We start from the raw sequence: 5,330 nt of genomic DNA, 5'->3' as shown, positions 1-5,330 counted from the left end.
AGGCAAGTGTGTGGTGACCCATCACCAGAGCATGTGAGCGGAGTGGAGCGGTGAGAATTTCCGCTCCTCGCTCACGAGGCTGTTGGCTCCGCCCGCTCTAATTCGCACTAAGCCGCTCAAGTCAAATCGCTCCATGCTCGCTCCAATTTAACCTCCTGAGACCCAGGGAAAAAAAAAGTATTTTGATTTTTTTCATATAAATCAAGTGTTGGGGTGGTAAGAAACAAATTACAAAGATTACTTTGTTTGTACCTCATTTTATTTAAATTTTACAACACGTGCACTTCAGTGCACAACAGGATTTCGTTTGTGAGAAAGATCAAGAATATTTAAGAGCTTATCATGAAAATTGAACACTCCACTGAAATCTTTGTGAGCAAGATATCAAAACATATTGAACATATTTACATAAAAACAACACAGAAACACATTCATTTATGATATCTGAGGAAGCACTGTGATTTTTTGGAGACACAGACAAACAATTGAGACTTCACACATCTCACGTATGTTTTGCTGTTGCACCCAGGCATTCTGCACCTGAATGGACGTGGAATGTCAACCATTTCAGGTAGGTGGACTGCACCATATTTTCTTATTGTCTCATAAGGGTGGGGCTTCCTTTTCTTGATTTGCGTTATCAGTTGAGTTATCAGTTCCTCGACCAAAAGGAGTTTGAACTCCAGGTACTGGGAGTTGTTCTTTGCAGCTCATTGCAAGGCCTGGTTGTCTTGTCGATGCTGAAGCCATGAGTTGGTAATGGCCAAATCAATGAAGTGAAGTATGGTGCGAACAGTCCACTTCTTGGTCTGGCTGGACATTCTGTAGAAACTGAGCATCCGATCACACATGTCAACCCCTCTCATGTTGATGTTATATTCCGCAACCACTGCAGGTCTTGGGACTTGGATTCGCCTCTTTTCTTTCTTTGACCATCTGGAACAGGTATCCTGGGGCTCAATTCCATGGGCAGTCGATGCCATGACAACAGGCTTGTTGTCCATCCACTTGGTGACTGCCATTTCATCAGGTCTCCGTGCAATCATTTCTGATGACCCTCTTGGTTTTCTGCTCAGGTTGTTGTCAGCAGTGAAGCGGCACTCTTTTTGGATGCGATTCTTTTGAATTGTTCCTGTAGCAGATAGGCCCCTTTCTTTAAGAGCATCCAGAACACTGATGGTGGTAAAATATCGGTCAAAGTAGACCAGTGATCCTCTGGGAAGTGTCTCAGTCAAATGCAGGACTGCATTTCCACCTATTCCCTTGAGTGAAGGTGTTCTTTCCCATGTAGGTTTCAAAATCCAGTACTAAGCCACCTGGACTTGCAAGAACGAACACCTTTAATCCTGTTGGATTCGGCTTCCCAGGTACAAACTGACGAACCAGACAACGGCCGGTGAATGGAACAATCTGTTCATCAATACAGACCTTTGTTGGCCTAGGTAGTCTGAGGCAACCTTGAAGGACTCTCTTCAGAACTGGCCTGACTTTCCACAGGGGATCCTTTTTCTTTTCATGTTCTGGCACATCCAGATCATTCACCACTTCCAGTGAAGACCTGATCTTTAAGAAACGATCACGTGTCATAGAATCAGCTATAATTGGGACTCTTGTTTTGGCAGCCCAATACATTTTGATTCTTGGATATCCAAGGCATGCCATGTACACAGAGATTCCTAAAAAGGTTTTGATCTCCTCTTCCGTGGTTTTCTTCCAACACAGGCATGAATCTAAGACATAGAAAAAGAATTTAGCAAAACGCAATTTAGCAGAATTAACATGAGTATCTGGGATAGTTCACTTACAACAATTTTACACTATATTTTATTTTTCTGTACTGTTCTGTAATAAAAAAAATTTTACCGGCTACTGCAACACTGAAATTTTCCTTTGGAGATTAATAAAGTATGTATGTACTGTATGTATGTATCTATATGTATCTGTCTATGTATGTATCTATTTATCTATGTATCTGTGTATCTACGTATCTATTTATTTATTTATTGGAACACATTTCTTTATGTTATCCTTCCTTTTTTGCTCATAATCAAAAATCCCAGATCCCTACATGTTGGTCTTGGCCCAGATAGGACGGTGGCACACTTCATCTGGCCCTGTGTCTTTATCTACTACATCGGCATCTTACTCATCCTCATCTGTTTCCTTATCTGGTTCCTCATAAGGGTTCTCACTCTCTCCTGGACTCAATGGACTCTCATCTTCAGAAAGATCTAAGTCTGAATCTCCCTCAATGATTCTGTTAAGAATTCTCTCTGCTTCTGTGAAAGAACTGTCTACTAGAAAAAAAGTGAAATAAACACAAATACTAAGTCCTACAGTACACATTAATAAATTAGTCATCTGCACCGAGAAAAAAAATAATCTAAGTTCTGAAAATTTACTCAGATTACTTATTAGATGTTCATTTAGGGGAATTAATCCAAATATAACATTAAAAAACATTTTAAATATACTTATTACTTATCATGCTTACCTTTCTTTCTTCTATAAAATGTGCTTGTGGAGATGGCAGCCATTTTGAAAAGACAGGAAAAGGGGAGTTGGCAAGGTCACAGCCCCACACATGTGACATCATTTTAAAGCTACGGTTGTCCTCTCTAAGACACAACAGGACTTAACAAAGTGGCATGAGTAGTATGAGAGATATAAGCAAAAACTAAATGAATTACCTGGTCTCAGGAGGTTAAAAGAGCGACAAATAATCTGCATGCCTAACAAATGTCACCTTAAACCGAAGCCTTATATCATAAAGAAATATGAGCAATGGCAACATTGTCACTCAGAATAGAAAATGTTTATTTTTAAACAACATATAGGCAATAACGGACAGGTTTGGCAGTGACATTCCATACAGAAATAGGCTTAATAATAAAGGAATCAGTGGGCTTAATAGCCTAAAGAATATACAGGCTAAGCATCCACGTCCTCAATTTTTTTCTGTTGATGCTGCTGCTGCGTCTCTCTATAAAATAAAATTTCACTGACAGCGTTACATGAAATTAAAAAATCCTATTAGACCTACTTTGAATGACAAAACTAATTAATTTTATTATTAATATTTACTTAAGGCTTTTATACTTTTATTTACTTTATAGACTTGATATGCTACAACCATATAAAACTTGCTCGCGTTTTGCTCTGGCTTCCGCCTGTTCGCGTAGCACACTCTCATGTTTCTGAGAAAAGTGATTCCAAAATGAATCTTTACTCACTGAAACATTGTTGTTCTTGCTCTACATTATTGTAATCTTTACGTTTGATAAGAATAGTACATTTGTATGATTTATCAGTTTCCTTTGTGAAATACTTTGCGAATTCCATCTTGGCCAATTTGTGTAACAGTCTTGATAATTTTACAGATGAATTCTGGAGCGACCGGTCCAGCCTTAATTAAAAAATCGCTCCGTGCTCTGACTAAATTCCGTCCGCTCCGCTCCTCGCTCACGCTCCGCTCCACTCCACTCACATGCTCTGCCCGTTACTGCATTTTTCTTTACAAAAGGGTGCATGAAGCTACCCAAAGAGAATCAAGGGGGCGGGGCAATATGAAGAAGTCACATGCCGCGGCATCATGACAATGACCACGCAAAAGTTTGGGGGGAGGGGGTTAAAAAATCCAGGGGTTCGTGGGTCACACGCTCTTCCAAAACCAAGCATCGGGTGTTCCGAGCCATTTATAGTCAACACAGGGGTTACCAAGGCGACCGCTAATGTTTCTCATCACCTTTGTATCTGTAAGTGGAAACATTTGTAGGGTTTACCTCACGGGGGGGATGGGGGGGGCAGTACTTACTGGCAATTTCCAAAAGAGCCCTGACTGAACTCTGTAATGATTTTAATCCACGGGTAGGTCTGACACTCTCCAGCCCAGAAGAGCTGTACAAAGCGAATTTGCAAATAGCCATGTGTGGTCATGGAGCACCATCCCTAGGGATCCCACTAACGCCTCAATGCAGGGAGTCTGGGGGGACGGGGGGGACGGGGGGGGGGCGTTGGATGGCTTATCTCCCCCAACCACTTGGACTGGGTGCCAGGTCCTTATCGGTCGTGCCGAGACGTGCCTGGGCCCATTGTGAGCTGCAGACCCGGCTCGGTCCAGACGCAGATGGGCCAGGCCCATTGTTGTGCTGCCTAATGCGAATGTGACAGACGTCACCGCAACAAAAAACAGCCTCCAGAATTCCACTGTTAAAATATGAGCGCAGGAGCAAATACTGGACAGAAAAAAGGACATTGGATTGAGGGTGACGCCATGTCCGTGCCCTTATTTCACCATCCTGCTGGGTTTCAGATCATCACTGTGCAATAGCAAACCCATCCAGCAGGGGGCATAATGGCAGACCTGTACCATCAGTAAAAAGTTTATTAGCTCCAGCCCAAAGTAGAACTGTCACGATTACCTGATTAAACTCAATTTCTCGATTATTAAAATCAACAGTTAGCATTCTCCTTCTCAATTACTAAGAAATACAGTATGACGGAAGACATGCATAGCTACACCATTTCCACTTGCCTTCTTTGCCCCACCTGATTTGACATATACATTTATACCTTCATATTTGTATCAAATCAGAATAAAGTTCATTAAGGTTTATAATGAGAAATTACATTTATCTTACCTGTAAATGTTTCCGGATATAAAAAAAATGATGATCTGACACCCTGTACTGTATGAGCACTTGGGGGATGGATGGATGGATGGATGCATGCATGCATGGATGGATGGAATGTTATTTTAAAGAATAAGACATTTTCACATGTCAGACAGCCTGGGTATGATATAATGTCACAGACCCGTTATTGAATTAACCTTTAAAATTACGGTGTAACGAATGTGTAATAAATAAAGCCAAAGACATCAGTCGTACCAGCTACCTTGATGGGTGGCTCGCAGGGTCAGTTTGTAAATGTTCATGAGATTTAACCAGAACTAGGGAGATACCATTTCCCAAAGCCGCAGGGGCCGCCATCAGAAGTAGATGGACAGATGGAGTAGATGGACAGTTGGAGTAGATGGACAGATGGAGTAGATGGACAGTTGGAGTAGATGGACAGATGGAGTAGATGGACAGATGGAGTAGATGGACAGTTGGAGTAGATGGACAGATGGAGTAGATGGACAGTTGGAGTAGATGGACAGATGGAGTAGATGGACACAGTGTACTTGGTGACTTTGCCTTACACTCAATGCACAACTTCTGGTTCAGCCCAGACTTTTGCGGTCCAAATGTTGCGAGCTCCTTTGTATTTTACAAGACACTATCCATGGTCTGATGATTAACAGTAAAAGGCTATCCAGGTTAAGACGG

General features: G+C 41.7%; 1 long non-coding RNA gene across 1 annotated transcript; it reads right to left on the bottom strand.

Moving 5' to 3' along the window:
- Positions 1–256: 256 nt before the first annotated feature.
- LOC111838739 (uncharacterized) lies at positions 257–2,529 on the bottom strand. The gene is made up of 3 exons (XR_002836945.2): positions 2,495–2,529; positions 2,147–2,297; positions 257–1,730 (listed from the first exon to the last, which is right to left on the bottom strand). It is a non-coding gene; the product is annotated as an uncharacterized lncRNA (long non-coding RNA).
- Between the last annotated feature and the right edge of the window lie 2,801 nt (positions 2,530–5,330).

This window comes from Paramormyrops kingsleyae, chromosome 4 (genome assembly GCF_048594095.1).
Source record: "Paramormyrops kingsleyae isolate MSU_618 chromosome 4, PKINGS_0.4, whole genome shotgun sequence".
Taxonomy (NCBI): Eukaryota; Metazoa; Chordata; class Actinopteri; order Osteoglossiformes; family Mormyridae; genus Paramormyrops; species Paramormyrops kingsleyae.
The sequence above is the reverse complement of the archived record's forward strand: the minus strand, read 5'-3'. Positions and strand labels throughout refer to the sequence as shown.